At 47.4% G+C, this 21,190-nt stretch overlaps 1 protein-coding gene across 1 annotated transcript in view; it reads right to left on the bottom strand.

Annotated features, from left to right (window-relative positions):
- Window positions 1–21,190, bottom strand: part of LOC144767656 (free fatty acid receptor 2-like) — a 121,467-nt gene that overhangs the window by 21,801 nt on the left and 78,476 nt on the right. Inside the window, exon 2 of the mRNA XM_078651053.1 lies at window positions 5,202–5,264. The gene's annotated coding sequence lies outside the window, so the exon portion shown is untranslated. The remainder of the gene's footprint in view (window positions 1–5,201; window positions 5,265–21,190) is intronic.

Here is a 21,190-nt window from a genome sequence, read left to right as displayed (position 1 = left end):
TGTTTCTGGTCTCCTGCGGTAGGATTTTTGCCCCAGATTACTTACGCAAGCTGAAGTAATGCGTAATTCTGTCATTTTGCATCACAAGAGTAATGCAAAATTACTGCTGAAATTACTTTAATTAAAATTCTGCTCACGGCCTGAAATAAATAAATTGCATAAGTGATACCTTATTAAACGTTATTGAAGTCACATGGGGTGCTTTCCAGCAAATTATGCCTCTCACTATGCCAAATCATTGGCTCGGAGCCAGTCTTATGCAAGCAACACTCTTCTTTCTGAGGCATCAACCAGTCTGGACAGGAACATATTTACCACTAACCCAATGGGTCCCAGCCTCCCAGTGAACAAGACCCACTCCTAGTTGATGTGACTCCAGTACCAGGCAGTCATGTTTAGGAACTGTTAAGCAGCCCATTCAGTATGGGAAGTGTTGCCAATGTCATATCCCACGACATTAGAGCATCCACTACAGAAATTCACAAGTAAGTTAATCAATCAATCAATCAATCACAGCATTTATATAGCGCACTACTCACCCGGAGGGTCTCAAGGCGCTAGGGGAGGGGGGTCCGCTACTGCTCGAACAGCCAGGTCTTGAGCTGTTTCCTGAAGGCGAGGTGGTCCTGGGTCCGGCGGAGGTGGTTCGGGAGGGAGTTCCAAGTCTTGGCGGCCAGGTAGGAGAAGGACCTTCCTCCTGGGGTGGCTCTTCGGATGCGGGGGACGGCGGCGAGGGCGTGGCCGGTCGATCGAAGTTGGCGTGTGGGAGCGTAGAAGTTGAGGCGGCTGTTGAGGTATCCTGGGCCTTGGTTGTGTAGGGCCTTGTGTGCGTGGGTGAGGAGACGGAAGGTGGTTCTCTTGTTGACCGGTAGCCAGTGCAGATCTCTCAGGTGTCCGGAGATGTGGCTGCGACGGGGGATGTCCAGGATGAGTCGTGCTGAGGCGTTCTGGATCCGCTGGAGTCTCTTCTGGAGTTTGGCGGTGGTTCCGGCGTAGAGGGAGTTGCCGTAGTCCAGGCGGCTGGTGACGAGGGCCTGGGTGACCGTCTTCCTGGTCTCGGTGGGGATCCACCGGAAGATCTTACGTAGCATGCGCAGGATGTTGAAGCATGACGAGGAGACGGCGTTGACTTGTCTGGTCATGGAGAGGGAGGAGTCCAGGATGAAGCCCAGGTTGCGTGCGTGGTCTGTTGGTTTGGGTGCGCTGCCCAGGGCGGGGGGCCACCGGGAGTCTTCCCAGGCGGAGGGTGACGATCCCAGGATGAGGACTTCCGTCTTGTCCGAGTTCAGTTTCAGGCGGCTGCTCATCATCCACTTGGCTACGTCTGTCATCCCTTCGTGTAGGTTGGCTCTGGCGGCGACGGGGTCGTTGGTGAGGGAGAGGATCAGCTGGGTGTCGTCGGCGTAGGAGATGATGTTTAGGTTGTGTTGGCGTGCGATGTCTGCGAGGGGGCTCATGTAGACATTGAAGAGGGTTGGGCTGAGCGAGGAGCCTTGAGGAACGCCGCAGATGACTTCGGTGGCTTCTGATCTGAACGGGGGAGGCGGACTCTCTGTGTCCTTCCGGCGAGGAACGAGATGATCCATTCCAGTGCCTTCTCCTGAATTCCGACGTTGCTGAGGCGCTGCACTAGGGTACGGTGGCAGACAGTGTCGAAGGCCGGGGAGAGGTCTAGGAGGATGAGGGCCGCTGTTTCTCCGTTGTCGAGCAGGGCTCGGATGTCATCGGTAGCTGCGATCAGGGCGGTCTCGGTGCTGTGGTTGGCCCGGAAGCCAGACTGCGAGAGGTCGAGGGATCCGTTCGTCTCGAGGAAGGCGGCCAGCTGCTTGTTGACGGTCTTCTCGATGACTTTTGCAGGAAACGGGAGCAGCGAAATGGGGCGGTAGTTCTTGAGGTCGGTGGGGTCGGCTGATGGCTTCTTTAGTAGAGCGCTGAGTTCGGCGTGCTTCGAGCTCTCCGGGAAGGTAGCGGTGTCGAAGGAGGTGTTGATGATGTCCCGCAGGTGGGGTGCGATGACGGCGTCGGCCTTGTTGAAGACGTGGTGAGGGCAGGGGTCGGTCGGAGATCCGGAGTGGATGGAGTTCATCGTGCGGATGGTGTCTTCGGTGCTGATCGGGGTCCAGGCGCAGAGGGTGGTGGTGGGGGGCGGTGGTTCGGTCGTGGCGTGCATCGGTTGGGAGCTGAAGCTGTTGTGTATGTCCGCGATCTTGTTGTGGAAGTAGGAGGCGAGGGAGTTGCAGAGGTCTTGCGAAGGGGTGATGTCGTTATTACCGGCGTTGGGGTTGGAGAGCTCTTTAACGATGTTGAAGAGTTCCTTGCTGTTGTGGGCGTTGTTGTCCAGTCTTTCCATGAATGCAGTTTTCTTGGTGGCGTGGATCAGTTGGTGGTGTTTTCGGGTGGCGAGCTTGAGGGCAGTCATGTTGTTCGGTGTTGGGTCTCTGCGTCAGGCTTTCTTGAGGGCTCGGCAGTTCTTCTTGGAGCTCTTGAGTTCGTCGGTGAACCATGGGGCTTTCTTGCTGCCGGTTCTGCTAGGCGGGGTCTTCAGAGGGGCGAGGTCGTCTGTGCAGTTGCTGATCCACTTCGTGAGGTTGGTGTCCGCCTGGCTTGGGTTCGTTGCGCTGGTGGGAGGGTTCATGCTCAGGGAAGTCGCGAGCTGGTCGACTGTGATCTTGTTCCAGCTTCTGCGTGCAACCTGTTGCTGGTGGTGGTGGATCGTGGTCCTTCTGAAGCTGAAGTAGACGCAGCTGTGGTCCGTCCAGTGGAGTCCGGTGGCGTGGCTGAAGGCGATGTCCTTGCTGGATGAGAAGACGGGGTCGAGTGTGTGTCCGGCGTAGTGGGTGGGGGTGGTTACCAGCTGCTTGAGACCGAGGTTGGCGAGGTTGTCCAGCAGGGTGGTGGTGTTGCGGTCGTTGTTGTTCTCCAGGTGGAAGTTGAGGTCCCCGAGGAGGATGTAGTCAGCGGAGGGGAGGGCGTGCGGGCTGATGAAGTCGGCGATGTCTTCGCTGAATTGTGTGCGTGGTCCCGGGGGTCTGTAGATGAGGGTGCCTCTGAGGGTGGTCTTGGGGTTGATGTGGATCTGGAAGTGCAGGTGTTCGGCGGGTGCGAGGGTGTCGACGGTGTTGGTCGTGATGCGGATGGAGTTCCTGTGAATGATGGCGATGCCTCCTCCTGTCTGGTTGACGCGGTCCCTCCGGATGATCTGTAGCCGTTCGGTATGGCGATGGCGATGTCAGGCGCTGAGGAGGCGTTCATCCAGGTTTCCGTGAGGAAGGCGACGTCTGGGGCTGTGGTGTCGAGCAGGTTCCAGAGCTCGACGGCGTGTCTGTGGACGGAGCGGGTGTTGAGCAGGATGCACTTGAGGTGGTTGCTGCTGGAGTTCGGCTTGGTCGGTGCTGGTGTGGTGCAGGTCCGAATGCAGGTGAACTTGCAGGAGTGGCAGCGGAAGGGTCCGTGGGTGCGTCTCGGGGCGGCTCGATAGCAGCCCGGGATTCTACCGGCGTTGAGTGCGATGAGTTCGGTGGCGTCGTAGTACAGTCGGGTCGTCTTCCGTCGGTGGGGGCCAGGGGTCCTGGCACTGGGCGCGGTCCAGGCGCAGACGGGCTTGCCTTTGGCGCGCCTTCGGCGCTCCCGCTGCGCGCGTCCGCTGCACAGTCGCTCTGGGGGCGTCATAAGAAGGGAGCCGGGAGGGAGGGTCTGCTGGGAGGTGGGAGCGTGGTCGCCTATCGGCTGGGGGGGGGTCGGGGCCGCAGGCAGCGGCGGGAAAAAAAGCGAGTGCGGGCTTGGCAGGCGGCCCTGCGGCGGCTGGGGCGCTGGAAGAGGGAGCAGGCGGCGTCGGCGATCAGGCAGGCACAGGCAGTAGGTGAGGCACAGGAGCAGGAGACACGAGGATCGTGTGGGCGACCAGGCCGATAAAGGCGCAGTGGTCGCTCCCGAGAAGGAGTCTGGGTCCCCTTAAGAGGGGAGCCGGAAGGGAGGGTCTGCTGGGAGGCGGGAGCGTGGTAGCCTATCGGCTGGCGGGGGGGCGGGGCCGCAGGCAGGCAGCGGCGGGAAAAAAAGCGAGTGCGGGCTTGGCGGGCGGCCCTGCGGCGGCTGAGGCGCTGGAAGAGGGAGCAGGCGGCGTCGGCGATCAGGCAGGCACAGGCAGTAGGTGAGGCACAGGAGCAGGAGACACGAGGATCGTGGGGGCGACCAGGCCGATAAAGGCGCAGTGGTCGCTCCCAAGAAGGAGTCTGGGTCCTCTTAAGAGGGGAGCCGGGAGGGAGGGTCTGCTGGGAGGCGGGAGCGTGGTAGCCTATCGGCTGGCGGGGGGTCGGGGCCGCAGGCAGGCAGCGGCGGGAAAAAAAGCGAGTGCGGGCTTGGCGGGCGGCCCTGCGGCGGCTGAGGCGCTGGAAGAGGGAGCAGGCGGCGTCGGCGATCAGGCAGGCACAGGCAGTAGGTGAGGCACAGGAGCAGGAGACACGAGGATCATGGGGGCGACCAGGCCGATAAAGGCGCAGTGGTCGCTCCCGAGAAGGAGTCTGGGTCCCCTTAAGAGGGGAGCCGGGAGGGAGGGTCTGCTGGGAGGCGGGAGCGTGGTAGCCTATCGGCTGGCGGGGGGGCGGGGCCGCAGGCAGGCAGCGGCGGGAAAAAAAGCGAGTGCGGGCTTGGCGGGCGGCCCTGCGGCGGATGGGGCGCTGGAAGAGGGAGCAGGCGGCGTCGGCGATCAGGCAGGCACAGGCAGTAGGTGAGGCACAGGAGCAGGAGACACGAGGATCGTGGGGGCGACCAGGCCGATAAAGGCGCAGTGGTTAACGGATACTGCTTTCAATTCCAGTAGATGCATCAGACTTTCATCTTTCCAAAGTGAAAAAAAGCCTGCACCAGGATTCAGATTGAAAAAGAACACCCCAATAAGTCTACTGATTATTATTATTTCCACCCATAAGTCGAAATAGGATTTATTGACTGCGAAGCAATTTCACACAAATTGGGCCAGGCTACATGTTTTTTAAATGTGTGTGCTGTCTGCACAATCGTACACATTTGTCTAACTTCTTTCTGTAGGGTCCAGTGCTGTCACTCTAGGGAACTTCCAGTGAATGGCCTTCAGGGAGACAGTGAATTGCAGCCATGGGGAGTAAAGCTCAATTTTACAGAAGATATTGAGTTCGCTTCAAAGCAGCCACCACATATAGGAAAAGGATAACTTTTTGACAAATTACCTGTGCCTTAAGGTCAGGTCTGTGGTTCTGCTCCTGGCCTTCATGGCAGCCTTTGGTTGGAGTCTGAAAAATGAAAAAAGTCACAAAATGAAGGCATACTCTACTATTCCACATTGCATGACAAGTTCCACTGCCACATGCTGCATTTTTACTTGCACTTTCCCACATCGTCATCTTTAGTAACGTTCTCAAAGTATCTACCGCATTAAGACCGTGGTCTTTTAAAAGTCTATCAGATGATAAATACTGTTTTCTCGAAATTCTAGTTTAATCAGAAACGTCCACTCAGAAGAAACTCGACTCACCTAGAAACTGTCTACAATTTCAGCTGCTACATCATAAACTCTCTTTTTAATGTGCCCATCCGATAAGAAACCCTCTCTTCCAAGATGTCTACCTTATGATGTGATATGAAGGGTATTTATAGAGCGCAGCAAATGCCCAAAGGCGTCAAGGCACTAAGGTCACCATGATAAGGGTCCACCCTCGATTAGTGAACACACCGTCTAGCAAACAAAAGAACTATAGTATGAAAAGCCAGGTCTTTAGCCTTTTCCATGCTCATGACGAGCTGAGCTAGTCATGAGGCACGGTGCTCCGGTGCTCATGACGAGCTCAGCTCGTCATGAGCCGAGGAACGCTCAGGTGCGGGGAGAATTCCCCTGCTGTGCTGAGCGTTCCACAGGAGCCGGTGCACCTGTGACGAGCTCAGCTCGTCATGAGCACAGGAGCGCCGTGCCTCATGACGAGCTGAGCTCGTCATGAGCATGCGGGCGTGTGCGCGCCCCCCAGCACAGCGGGGGAATAACCCCCGCAGCGAAGGGTTAGAATGCTTCCTGAAGGGGGTATAAGCTCTAATGTCGGTCAAATGACTTTGCAGCGAGGTCCATAGTTTTGATGCCAAGAAGGCTCTCCCTCACCATTTCTTCTTCTGAAATCTGGACACTGTCACTAATTTGAGAGTAGCATAATGGAGATTCCTACCATAGACATTACTATGAGACGTAGCCCTAAGTCCTGCTGGACAGCTCTGATAGAGTGCCTTTTTGCACTGAGCAGACAGGTTTGAACCTAATATGTTTTCCTTTGGGCTGCCAGTGAAAGGAATGTTCAAGGTCCGTTTGGGAATGTCCAAGGTGAGCCTAGCCAGTGCATTATGCACTTGCTGTAATTTAGCTTGGGTGCTCTTGTATTGTCTAAAAATAGGGCATTACAGTAATCAATTCTAGACATGACTAGTGCTAAAGTCACTTGTTTCTGTGCAGCAAGGGGAATGAAGGAAAACATTTTCCTTAACATCCTGATCAACCAGAAACGCGCTGTTGCCACACAATTGACCTGGAGGTCTAAGGAGAGTTGACAGTCCAGCAGAATCCCCAGGTTTTTAGCCCTCTCAGTAGGCATAGGTATAATGCCTAATGTCTCAGGCCGCAAACTGTTATTCCAGGTGGAGGTTACATTTCCAAACAGCAGTATCTCAGACTTTTCCCCTTGTCTGGCCATATCAGAACCAGTTTCCTTCCAAGACGCCCACCTTATTAGAAGCATATCCACCTTATTATAAACTCTCTAACATGTCCACCTCATTAGGAACACCCACCTTCCAAGATGTCTGTCTCATTAGAAACACACTCCTTTCAAGATGTCTGTCTCATTAGCAACAGTCTCTTTTCAAGATGTCAAACTCATTAGAAACACTCTCCTACCAAGATGTCTGCCTCATAAGTAAGGCTCTTGTTCCAAGACGTCCACTTCATTAAAAAAGCATTCCTTCCAAGATGTCTCTCATTAGCAACACTCTACTTCCAAGATGATTGTCTTATTAGAAACACTCACCTTCCAAGGCGTCCCCCTCATTATAAATATATGTATGGGGCAGTGCACAGCTCTGCATCTCTGGTGTCAGCTGGCCAATAAGACCAAACCATTAACCCTGATTAAAGATCCATGTTTAAGTTTTTTTTCGAAACTGGGAAGTAGTTGTAGTGGCCCATAGCTTGAGATGCAGTTTGTTCCAAGCTAAGGGACCTGCCTCCAGCCCAAGATGTCCTCCCAAATTAGAAACACTCTCCTTCGAAGATGTCAGTTTCAATATAAACGCTTGCCCTCCAAGATGTCAACACATATACCACTTTTTTTCCTGCAGTCTTTTGGTTCTTTTTAAAAGAGTTTTAACCATACCATACTAAACATTCATGGGGGCTAATCACAAGGGTAACTTACACTTCTGAGTAGTTAACATGTGTAAATTTAATGGTAGACTTTTGAGTTACTTTACTAATTTTGGCTATACCTATTTATGTAATGTGTGAATTTGTAGAGTGCAGCTAATCACCGGTAGGGGTATCCAGGCGCTGAGTAGGACAGGCTTGAGGGGGTGGAGGAGATCATGCCTGTTTCGTCTGGAAGAACCATGTATTGAGGTTCCTTCGGAGGTCCATGAGGGAGGCAAAGGTTCTGAGATGTTACGGGAGGTCATTCAAGGTCTTGGCTGCGAGGTATGAGAAAGAGCATCCTCCGCATCTGGTCTCCTTGATGTAACAGAGGTGTGCTCCTGCCTGGGTTGCAGATCGAAGGTGTCTGGTGGATTGGTAAAAGTTGAGGCGTGGTTGATGTAGGTTGGGACTGTGCTTTGGAGAGCTTTGTAGCCATGGGTGAGTAGCTTGAACTTACATCTTTCCTTGACACTGAGCCATTGGAGATTGTTGAGGTGTGGAGAGATATGGTTATTTCACAGGAAGTTCAGGATGAGTCTGGCGGCTGTGTCTGGGTGGATTGGAGTCAGCGTAGGACATGGGCTGGGATTCCGATGTAGAGGGTGTTTCCGTTATCAAGTCTACTTGTGATAAGAGCCTGGGTGACTGTTTGTCTACTGTGCATTGGGATCCACTTGAAAATCTTAAGTAGCATTCCTAGGATGTGGAAGCATGATGAGGAGATGGCATTGGTCTGTCTGCTTGTGGAGATGTTGGTGTCCATGAGGATCCTGAGGTTCTTGGCATGGTCTGCAGGGGTGGGTGGGGGGCCAAATTCGAGAGGCCATCAAGAAGCGTCCCAGGGGGAGTGGTTTTTACTGAAGATAAGGACTTCGGACACTTATGAGTGTAAAATTACTCAAAAGTGTAAACTTACATGTTTCCACCCAGTTTAATTATAGTTTAACAAAAATGAATGTTAAAATGATTTTTATATTTAAAACTGCTATTAATATATTTTAAAATTAAATAAATAGTACTTTAAAAATATATTGTATACTATTAAGCTATATGTATTTATATTTTTAAATAGTTTAAATAATTTAATTTAACATTATTTCAAATGGGGCTTTATTTTAAGTCCTTGACGCCATTATTTTCTATGTAAGGGTTTTGCAGAACCAGTGGTTGGCCTTGTGTGGTGCTGAGGTACTCCAGCTCTGAGCTTGAGCATATGTATCCCTGTTTTAGGGCCTTTTTGGCTCTAATACTTTTAGAGCTGCAGTTTGTGAGTTGCAACAGGCTTACTCTTTTGTGGATGGGTGCATGTGCCTCTTATACCCCTCTCTAGCACTCCCTAAACCCCTGCTTACTCCTACTTTAAGCTCTCCCATTTAATAGTAATTACTACCCTTTGTGCAGCCACTCCCCCTGGTCCTTCCACACTCCCACTGGTCCTAAGTAGTAAACCTACATGTGTGAGGATCACCCTATAGAAATGATCGGAGAAGGGGAGGATTACACTCGTAGGTTTGTGATTTGCATTTGGTAGTAAGTAGTACTACTGTAGCACTACTTTAACTACTATTAAATGCAGATTGTGAATAGGGCCTATTGTGTCTTTAGTTCGCATAGTACTTCTGATATAGAGACACTCCTTAGTCTAAAAATACATTAGATGTCGGCTGCATGTGATTTACATATCAATTACAATGCAACCAAACAACACAACTTGTTTGTTTTATATTTTGTTATATATTTTTATATTATATATTTTTTTATATATATTATTTATATATATATATATATTTTTTATATTATTTATATTATATATATATATATATATATATTATATATAAAAAATAATATTACATATTTGTTATATACTCACAAATCGGGGGGCACAACTGAAGAATATTATGATTGGGGGCTGTAACTTTCACCTTCTTCTCCTTATGCTGTATTTCTTTTATCGCTTCAACTCAAGTAGCAACACTGAAGTAAAGGAACGGTGACACATAACACCCTACAAAACTCCCAAATACATAAATAATGAAGTCTTCGTTAATCAATGTGTATGTCAAGGTTTATAGAGCACTGTGAATCCTCCTGAGGTTACTTCACTGCACTGAAGATGTGTCAAAGCCAGGTGAATGGCCATCAGATCCAGATGCATGGCTATCAATAGTGCAGCAGGTGTAGTAGCACCGGGGCATGTGGATGTAAGGGGCCCCCTTCACCCTAATTAGTATCTGTGTTTTTAGAACCGAATCAAGAGACATATGGGGCTAAATTCATTGTTTGCATTCGAGCCCATGGCACCCTTGTTAGATGGCTGGCCATAGTCTGTACGGGGAGACCCCTATCCAACATTCTTCAGTCATTACTGGAGAGGATGTGGCCTAACGGCTAGAGCAGTGACCGCAAAACTGGGGAACTGGGTTCAAGTCTCGGTAGGAATGCTCATCATCCTGGGATTCTGGGCAAATCACTTAGGACGAGATGTAGGAAGCCTAATATCGGTCGGTAACGGCCTAAATTACCGAATTTCGTCCGTTACCGACCGGTATTTGGCTTTTCAGATGTAGGGGCCTAATTTAACGATTCGGTAATTTACCGAATCGTTAATTTAAAGAATCGGTAAATTACCGAATTCTTAAATACCGATTCAGTAAATTACCGAATCCTTAATGTAGGGAGCACTCAAAGGAGTGCTTTTCCCATTTTAGGATTCGTTATTTACCACCAACTACAAGTTGGTGGTAAATATCAAAAACCTCAAAAGAAGCCATTTTTTGCAAATTATTACAGTGCCATGTGGCAGACATACATGCCCTTAGGGCATGTATGTGTGCCACATGTGCACCCATACACAATTCAGGGGTGCAACAGGGTGTCAAAGTGACACCCTGCCACCCTTCAATGTGTTCCCCTTTTACCGAATCGGTATTTACCGATTCGGTAATTCCCATTGAGGCCCATAGGAATGAATGGGAATTACCGAATTAGTAAATACCGATTCGGTATTTACCGAATCTTACCGATTTGGTAATACTTACCGAATGAATACCTACATCCCATTTACCGATTCTAAAATACCTAATCGGTAAAATTCGGTATTTTAGAGTCTGTAAATCTGGATTACCTACATCTGGCCCCTAATCTCCACATGCCTAACAAAAAGTGAATGTGTCGGTCTGTAAGGCAACTGGTGCTCATGTAAAGCGCTCTGATACCCTAGGGTCTAGTTATATTCTGTTCCCGTCCGACCTTGCTGACAGGCAGCAAACATTCATAGATTTTGGATTGTGGACATCACAGCAATACACAGTGATGAAAGCAGCAGAATAGATGTTGCTTTTATGCAGATGAAAGTGCTAGCTCTAAATATCTGCTTGACGATGGAATGACAAATAAAAGCTACAAACTCATCAGGTGAAACTAGGAGATAGTAAAGGCGAGACTAGTGAATCGAAATATCCGTTCGTCCAACCTTCTGTCTGTAGTTCTGTTCATCAAGCCATTTACACATCTGGTCCTCCTCCTGTCTGTGTCTCCTTCCATTCATCCATTTGACCGTCCATCTGCTCCTCCATCCATCCTTCCTCTCACTTGTCTGCCCTTCCATCATTACCCATCTCTTCAGTTGTCCTTCCATTTGTCACTCTGTCCATCCATCCCTTTACTTGTCTTCCTGTTCATGTCCTCATCCACCCACCCAACTGTCTGTCTCTGTGTCCATCCATCCATCTGATCATCTGGGCTCCCTTGCATTTCTCCACCTGTCCTTCCTTCCGTCCAACCATCCATTCTGCAAGGAATGTATAAAAAAGGGGCATTATTTTTATATTCATTGTTCGACACACTGACTTTCTTCTGTTGTTTCTCAACAGCTGATCTGACTTCTGCGCACAGGAGTAAACTTTCTTCTAATCCATGGTTGATACTGTAGGTTTGTGAAGGGGCAGGTGAACTTAAAAAAGTATAACTATATAGTTCACAACTCAATCAGAAGTAAGTGGAAGAGAGAGAAAAACGAAACTCTATTAGAGACTGGAGACCCTATTCACAAAGTACATTCTGTAGTAAATGCAGTACGTGTAGTAGTACCTCTAGTACTTCACAATGCTATTGACATACCTACATGCGTAGATTTTGCGTCTCCTATCCTTTTCCGTGTGGACCCCCAACTGTAGTAAATGTGGGAGGGACAGAATTGAGTGACTAGAAAACAGGGAATAATTAGGAATACATGGAAGGTCTTAGGGGAGGTGTTTAGGGAAGGCAAGGGAATGGTTTAGCAAGGGAGGTGCACACACCCAAAAAAAGTAAGCCCATTGCTATTCACAAACTACATTGTTAGAGTTACTATCGAAAACAAAATATTAAAAACTGTGGTAAATATACCCAGCTCAAACTTAGAGTAAGACAAGCACCACACATGGGCAACCACTAGTGCTGCAACACCATTCCATAGAATATAATGCTGCAACACCATTCCATAGAATATAATGCCAGCTGGAGATCTCTCTATTGTAAACTAGAAGGACATGTAAAATAGTTTATTAAACTTCAAAGAAATAGTAAAAATATTCGTATGTTAAATATCAATATTTATTTATTTGATATATTTATTAGAAATATAGAACAAAATAAAACATGCTACAGCACTATTAACCTAATTTTGAAATCAAGAGTAAAATATTATATATATTACATTAAATAATTTTTTTTCCTTTATTTGAAATAAAAAAAGTCCCACCGAAAAAATTATATATATTTATTATATATTAATAATGTGTAAATAGTATGTATAGAGTTGATTAAAACGAATTGTTCAGTATTGTTATCTTCATTTTTAAATTTAAAAAGGTTATTAAAATATTTTAGAATTTAATAATGAATATATGTTATTTCTAGATAAATGTTTTACATAGTAAATTAAATGTATTTATATGGTTATTTTGAATAATTTAATTTAAATGTACATTATTTACTGTAGGGTTATATTTTAAGGCCCACCCTCTATTGTTTTTTATGGGAATGTGTTGCAGTATCAGTAGCTGGCCATGTTTAGTGCTGGATGTACTACTGTTCCTTTTTGGCTGCTGTAAGTTACAATCTGAAATGTGGCCCCATCCCCATTTCAAGGGATGTAGACATATACGGGTACACTTTTGAGTATCTTTCCACTTGTACATGGTGAATAGCCAAAAGGGGTAAAGTAACTCTAGAGTGTAAGAGTAAATTTATGTGTAAATTACTCACAAGTGTAAATTACCTTTGTGAATTGCCCTGTTTGTGCTTTGGATTTCCAATGCGTCTTCCTAGGGGAAGGTGGTGTCACATCAATGAAGAGGTTTCTCTGTAGAAAAGCTATTGTTGTCAAAGTATTGGGGTATTTTATGAAAATGTAACCGCAACACTTCTCTAATAAGTTTCAAAGGCATAACAGGAGTTTCATATTTAAGCAAAATGTGAGGGCATGTATTTCAATATTTATTATTGCAGTGACGGTAAACAATGATATTGAAACAACATATGAAGAAATGTATTTCAACATGAAACACTACAATGACCAATAGGCACTAGGACATGAGAATATGGGCCACCAAGCCAAGTATTAGATTACATGATCAACTGCAAACAATATTACTACAAGGTTCACAATCCAACTGGAAACCAAAAAGAGGTTGGGCTGCATTGCAACCACGAAATACAGCCTGAAAGGTGTTAACTGTAATTTATTTGAGTGCACCTACACTGCATGTTATGGATTATAATGGACAGTAAATTAGACATGCTCAGGGGAAAGTTCTATCATTGTGAAATTTTGTGCCTGTTATGGTGAAGACCCACTCAGGTAATTCTCTGTTCTTGCACTGTGCATCCTTCAATGACTTCAGGCCATGTTCTGTTCTTGGACTGTGCAGCCTTCAATGACCACAGCAATGCTCTCTTCTCTGACTGTGCATCCTTCATTGACCTTGGGCAATGCTCTGTTCTTGGACTGTGCAGCCTTCAATGACCGCAGGCAATGCTCTGTTGTGGGACGGTGTAGCCTTCAACGGCTGCAGGCAATGCTCGGCTCTTGGAATATGCATCCTTCAATGACCGCAGGCAATGCTCTATTCTTCGACTGTGCATTCTTCAAAGACCTCAGGCAATGCTCTGTTCTTATACTGTGCATCCTTCAATGACCATAGGCAATGCTCTGTTGTGGGACTGTGCATCTTTCAATGACGTCAGGCAATGTTCTATGCTTGGACTGTTCAGCCTTCATTGACAGCAGGCAATGATCTGTTCTTGTACTGTGCATCCTTCAATGACTGCAGACAATGCTCTGTTCTTGGACTGTGCAGCCTTCAATGACCGCAGACAGTGCTCTGTTCTTGGACTGTGCAACCTTCAATGACCGCAGGCAATGCTCTGTTCCTGGAAAGTGCATCCTTCAATAACTGCACGAAATGCTCTGTTGTTGAACTGTGCAGCCTTAAATGTCCACAGGCAATGCTGTGTTCTTGGACTGTGCACCCTACAATAATCACAGGCAGTGCTATGTTGTTGGACTGTGCAGCCTTCAATGACCGCAGGCAATTCTCTGTTCCTGGAATGTGCATCCTTCAATGACCGCAGACAATGTTCTGTTGTTGAACTGTGCAGCCTTCAATGACCACAGACAATTCTCTGTTCTTGGACTGTGCATCCTTCAATGATCACAGGCAATGCTCTGTTCTTGGACTGTGCAGCCTTCAATGACCGCAGGCAATGCTCTGTTCTTGGACTGTGCATCCTTCAATGACCGCACTCAATGCTCTGTTCCTGGAATGTGCATCCGTCAATGACTGCAGGCAATGCTCTGTTTTCGGAATGTGCAGCCTTCAATGAACGCAGGAAATGCTGTGTTCTTGAACTGTGCAGCCTTCAATGACCTCAGGCAATGCTCTGTTGTTGGACTGTGCAGCCTTCAATGACATCAGGCAATGCTCTGTTGTTGGACTGTGCAGCCTTCAATGACCTCAGGCAATGCTCTGTTGTTGGACTGTGCAGCCTTCAATGACTTCAGGCAATGCTCAGTTCCTGGAATGTGCATCCTTCAATGACTGCAGGCAATGCTCTGTTGTTTGATTGTGCAGCCTTCAATGACCACAGGCAATGCTCTGTTCATGTACTGTGCATTCTTCAATGACAGCAGGCAATGCTTTGTTCCTGGAATGTGCATCCTTCAATGACTGCAGGCAATGCTCTGTTCCTGGAATATGCAGCCTTCAATGACTGCAGATAATGCTGTGTTCTTGGACTCTGCAGACTTCAATGATCACAGACAATGCTCCGTTGTGGGACTGTGCATCCTTGAATGACCGCAGGCAATGCTCTGTTATTGGAATGCAAATCCTTCAATGACCTTAGGCAATGCTCTGTTGTGAGACTGTGCATCCTTCAATGACTGCAGGCAATTCTCTGTTGCGGACTGTGCAGCCATCATTGGCTGCAGACAATGCTCTGTTGTGGGACTGTGCATCCTTCAATGATCGCAGGTAATGCTCTGTTCTTGGACTATGTATCCTTCAATGACCTCAAGCAATGCTGCATTGTGGGACTGTGCACCCTTCAATGATCGCAGGCAATGCTGTGTTGTTTGATTGTGCAGCCTTCAATGACCGCAGGCAATGCTAAGTTCTTGGAATATGCATTCTTCAATGACTGCAGGCAATGCTCTGTTGAACTGTGCAGCCTTCAATGACCTCAGGCAATGCTCTGTTCTTGGCCTGTGCATTTGTCAATGACCGTAGGCAATGCTCTGTTGTGGGACTGTGCATCTTTCAATGACGTCAGGCAATGTTCTATGCTTGGACTGTTCAGCCTTCATTGACAGCAGGCAATGATCTGTTCTTGTACTGTGCATCCTTCAATGACTGCAGACAATGCTCTGTTCTTGGACTGTGCAGCCTTCAATGACCGCAGACAGTGCTCTGTTCTTGGACTGTGCAGCCTTCAATGACCGCAGGCAATGCTCTGTTCCTGGAAAGTGCATCCTTCAATAACTGCACGAAATGCTCTGTTGTTGAACTGTGCAGCCTTAAATGTCCACAGGCAATGCTGTGTTCTTGGACTGTGCACCCAACAATAATCACAGGCAGTGCTATGTTGTTGGACTGTGCAGCCTTCAATGACCGCAGGCAATTCTCTGTTCCTGGAATGTGCATCCTTCAATGACCGCAGACAATGCTCTGTTGTTGAACTGTGCAGCCTTCAATGACCACAGACAATTCTCTGTTCTTGGACTGTGCATCCTTCAATGATCACAGGCAATGCTCTGTTCTTGGACTGTGCAGCCTTCAGTGACTGCAGGCAATGCTCTGTTCTTGGACTGTGCATCCTTCAATGACCGCACTCAATGCTCTGTTCCTGGAATGTGCATTCGTCAATGACTGCAGGCAATGCTCTGTTTTCGGAATGTGCAGCCTTCAATGAACGCAGGAAATGCTGTGTTCTTGAACTGTGCAGCCTTCAATGACCTCAGGCAATGCTCTGTTGTTGGACTGTGCAGCCTTCAATGACTTCAGGCAATGCTCATTTCCTGGAATGTGCATCCTTCAATGACTGCAGGCAATGCTCTGTTGTTTGATTGTGCAGCCTTCAATGACCACAGGCAATGCTCTGTTCATGTACTGTGCATTCTTCAATGACAGCAGGCAATGCTTTGTTCCTGGAATGTGCATCCTTCAATGACTGCAGGCAATGCTCTGTTCCTTGAATATGCAGCCTTCAATGACTGCAGATAATGCTGTGTTCGTGGCCTCTGCATACTTCAATGATCACAGACAATGCTCCGTTGTGGGACTGTGCATCCTTGAATGACCGCAGGCAATGCTCTGTTATTGGAATGCGAATCCTTCAATGACCTTAGGCAATGCTCTGTTGTGAGAATGTGCATCCTTCAATGACTGCAGGCAATTCTCTGTTGTGGACTGTGCAGCCATCATTGACTGCAGACAATGCTCTGTTGTGGGACTGTGCAGCCTTCAATGACCGCAGGAAATGCTCTGTTCTTGTACTGTGCATCCTTCAATGATCGCAGGCAATTCTCTGTTCCTGGAATGTGCTTCCTCAATGACCGCAGACAATTCTCTGTTCTTGGACTGTGCATCCTTAAATGATCCAGTCAATGCTCTGTTCTTGGACTGGGCAGCCTTCAGTGACTGCAGGCAATGCTCTGTTCTTGGACTGTACATCCTTCAATGACCGCAGGCAATGCTCTGTTCCTGGAATGTGCATCCGTCAATGACTGCATGCAATGCTCTGTTTTCGGAATGTGCAGCCTTCAATGAACGCAGGAAATGATGTGTTCTTGAACTGTGCAGCCTTCAATGACCTCAGGCAATGCTCTGTTCTTGGACTGTGCAGACTTCAATGACCTCAGGCAATTCTCTGTTCTTGGACTGTGCATTCTTCAATGACTGCAGGCAATGCTTTGTTGTTTGATTGTGCATCCTTCAATGACCGCAGGCAATGCTTTGTTCCTTGAATGTGCATCCTTCAATGACCGCAGGCAATGCTTTTTTCCTGGAATGTGCATCCTTCAATGACTGCAGGAAATGCTCTGTTCCTGGAATGTACAGTCTTCAATGACTTCAGGCAGTGCTCTGTTCTTGGACTGTGCAGCCTTCAATGACCGCAGGCAATGCTGTGTTCTTGGAATGTGCAGCCTTCATTGACAGCAGGCAATGCTCTGTTTTTCGATTGTGCATCCTTCAATGATCGCAGACAATGCTCCGTTATGGGACTGGGCATCCTTGAATGAACGCAGGGAATGCTCTATTATTGGATGGCGCATCCTTCAATGACCTCAGGCAATGCTCTGTTGTGAGAATGTGCATCCTTCAATGACTGCAGGCAATTCTCTGTTGTGGACTGTGCAGCCATCATTGACTGCAGACAATGCTCTGTTGTGGGACTGTGCATCCTTCAATTATTTTTTTCATTGTCAACACGTGTCACTACAGTTTCCACCATCCATTGCCCCTGCCAGCGCTACCAATGACAGTACAACACAACTAGTAACCATCACACTTCTGCAAATGTGACAATTCAGACTATTTCAGGCACCCAGAGCTATAAGAATGGCTTTGGCAGCAGGTATTAGCATTGTAATGTATAGTGCATTAATAAACAACTGTTTTTGTCTTCATCTCTAAACTAGCTACCACGTGGCAGACGGTCATAAAAGCCAGTGTTGAAAACTAAGTTCTGGTGCTAAGCACCGGAAACCACCCGCTCAAATTAAGCACTGGAAGTACTGAAATGCACGCTCTCACTATTTTGAGCATATGTTTGCTCGTGAAAAGCGCTGGAACTCTCCAATTAATTGCATTGTAGCACTGCTGAGAAGTGCAGGTACTCTCCTTTTCAAATTAAAGAAGTTCAAGTGACAAATTGACTTTGGTAGACTGACAACTAGGTTCAGGCTCCAGAGTTCCTTTTTGCTGTGCTTCCTGCTAGTTAAATCCGTGTCCCCGTGCACCTCAACTAACAGTTTGCAGAGTACCCAGAAAAGTCAAATTGGTTCAGTAATTTCAACTTGCTTCTGCCAGTTAAGGAAGATAAGAAAGATCAGCAGATTTCTCACTCAGGATGCATTGATACACCTTGTCCTAGCCATGGTAATGACTCATATAGACTATGCCAATTCTCTATATTTTAGCATCCCACTATATTTAACCAAACGATTACAACTGGTGCAGAACCAATGGGCTAGACTGATCTTTCAACAACCTAGGTGGCAACATGTCACCCCCCTCATGATGAAGCTGCACTGGCTCACCATCCTCCAGCGATTCGCCTTTAAGGTAGGCTGCCTTATTTTCAAATCCTTGAATGGGAGCAGCCCCAAATTAATCGATAGCCTTATTCAAAGGTACAAACCCTCATGCAACCAGCGCTTTGCTCAAATGCACCTCCTGACAATACCCTGCTTCAAACTGAAGCGTCAGTCCGGTTGTAGGTTCGCAATACTGGCACCCAGATTTTGACATTCCCTCCCCCCCAAGTTAGATCCTGCACCGACTTCCTGAGCTTCTGGAAACTCCTCAAGACTTGGCTGTTTAGACAACTAGTAATCCAATAGGGTTTCGGCAGCAGCACCATGAAACCAATCGGTGAATGCGTGCTTTATAAAAAAACTTTAACATAACATAACATGTTATTCTCAATTCCACGTTGTCCCTCTTCCAACCAGTATGAAGCTGTGAAGTTTGGGCATTAAAAACCACACTGTGATTAAAACCTCACACTCAAAGCCAGGGAAAGGCCTTTCTTCAGCACTTGCGTCTCCACAAGTTATTTTTAGGGGGTGCATACATCGGGCCACAGATAGACCTGATGGGTCCCTCTATAATGGACAGTCATGGAGATTGTGTGGATGTTAGGCAGAGTGTGAATTAAACATTACTAAGGCATAGCAGCCTAGTTTCCCAGACCCATGCGTGATATGCTGCTCCGGTCAAGGGTATTTCCTTTGAAATCTGTGAATCGTAGTTATATTTTATAGTGGAATAAACAACACGACAAGTCCCAGAATTCAAAGAAAAAAAATCTGGAATGGAGCAGCACATCACACGTGGACCTGGGAAACTTGGCAGGGCTGCTATGGCCTGTGGAAGGAGTAGTTGTCTTTGAAGTATGTCAATTACTCCTGTTCTCTAGACACCACTTTATTTTTTGGTTAGACATGCTCTTTCTTCTGCTATCTTTTGGAACCCCACCACCTGCGCATCTCACACTTGATCTTTTTCCTCTTCAGCACCCTCTTTTTACCTTCTCCTTCAGTTCCCAAGCCTCCCAGACATACAACACATCACTCACCTATAAATATTTACCCTGTAAATATTTTGACAGCTGTGCACATCTTTCACACACTTTCTTGTAGAATTGCAAATACAATTGGTGCACCTGACCATTTGGAGAGGCCGGGTGGCTCTCTACATTGATTACAATGTGCTCTCTGCAGAGGCCAAGGATTGGACGAGCATGTATTCTGAACCTTTTTGTAACCCACTGACTGGCACTGTAAGGAATACATACTGTCCTTGGCCTGAACTCCACAGCTCTCAATCACTGGCTGTTATAAACATCCACCCAAACCTGTACTCACACAGATATATAGAAGCAACTCTTTTGACAGGACGCACTATTCATGAGTCATGTGTTGCATGAAAAAACATCCTTGAAAAAACAAATATTCTTAGGGAATGCAAGAGTAAATAATATGTGGAATATAAAATGGAACAACATCTACGATTCTAGGCTCAGAGGGCTCTCTATGCTGGCTGTGGTGTCGCCCAGCGACAGGGAACACGAGGAGGCCGGGACAGGTGGAGACAGAGCCCAGGCCTCACCTGCCCCCTCTAGCGAGGCCACTGTTCTGCAGTAGTTCCTGGAGGGTGGAAGCGCACAGATTAGGGCAGTTATGGAGAAATGACAGAGAAGGGACTCATTAAGCTCTCATTACAGTGGCCTCTTAATTCTGACAGAGCCAGTAACAGGATTTACTGGCTCTATCGGGAGGAAACATCCTAAACAACAAAGTCAAACGACTTACCTGAACAACAAAGTCTGAACAACGAAGAATTTCATACTACAAAGTCCAGAACCACGACTTTTCGGAACAACGAAGTCCTTAACAACGAAGTGGCACGTTATCTTAATTTATGTTGTTAAAAAAGGTTCAGAATGAATTTACCTTTCTATGCCAGTAGATGGCACTGTTGGTTTGTATTTCACTGTGCTGAAGCTTTTCTCTTCTCAACGCGAGTAAAACTCTATGGCTGTCACAGTTGAAAATGGCATCAAAGTGGAGGTAGTCCGTTTTTTAGGTCTCGACCTGCCAATGTGCTTGCGCATTGCTGTCGAGACATATAGAGGGCCACCAGCAAATCCTACCAAGAGGTTTTGGATTGCGGATTCTCCCCAATGCATGTGAGGCATTCAAGCGTGAAGCCTCGCCAGCGCGCGCTCGGCCTCACTTCTCACTCAAAGCCCATATGCTCGTTCCCTCCCACTCGCTCGCTCCCCTGCTCCCCCGCACCCCCCCATCCGACTTGAAAGGAAGCCGCTTGCACACCACCATTCCACCATTTTCTGAGCTTCAGCTTCAGACTACAAAGGAATGCCTCCCACTCCCGCTCACCCGCCCCCTGACTCACCAGATGCTTCCGAGGGTGCCTGTTCCTGTTCCGTGCACTTCCCCCTCTTGTTTGATTTCACGGCCGCCAATGCTTGTTGAGAGATGTTCTTCCTTTGCTGTCAGCATGAAATTGGACTATTGGCAGATAAGGGCTTCCTTTGTGCAAGTGATACCTTGGAAGGAGCTGTTAATCTTGTCAGCTTCTCACCCGAGAGTTTGATCCTTTGCCTGTGTCTGCTGGAATCCTCGATTGCAACATTACTGTGAGTGACTGCGCCGCAGTACCGAATTCTTGTCCCTTTCGCTCTGTCCCCTCTATCTCTTAACTTTCCCCTGCTCTTGCCTCTGTCTGCCATATCTGTCCAGCCTTCCATATATATCTTCCTTCTACCCGCCTCACAGTGGCTCTGTATCTCACTGCTTTTCTTCATTCACCCCGCCCCACCTTTCCTACACGTATCTCTCCACTTTCCCTTCTATCCAGTCTCCGGTGATGTTTCCATTGTGCACTATGTCTAGCTCACTACTTCTCTCTTTCATTTCTACTACATTACGTTAGGCCCTTTCTTCTATCCCTTCATTTCACTCTTCCCTACTTGCTCCCATTA

The sequence above is a fragment of the Lissotriton helveticus genome, chromosome 7 (assembly GCF_964261635.1).
Source record: "Lissotriton helveticus chromosome 7, aLisHel1.1, whole genome shotgun sequence".
Taxonomy (NCBI): Eukaryota; Metazoa; Chordata; class Amphibia; order Caudata; family Salamandridae; genus Lissotriton; species Lissotriton helveticus.
The sequence above is the reverse complement of the archived record's forward strand: the minus strand, read 5'-3'. Positions and strand labels throughout refer to the sequence as shown.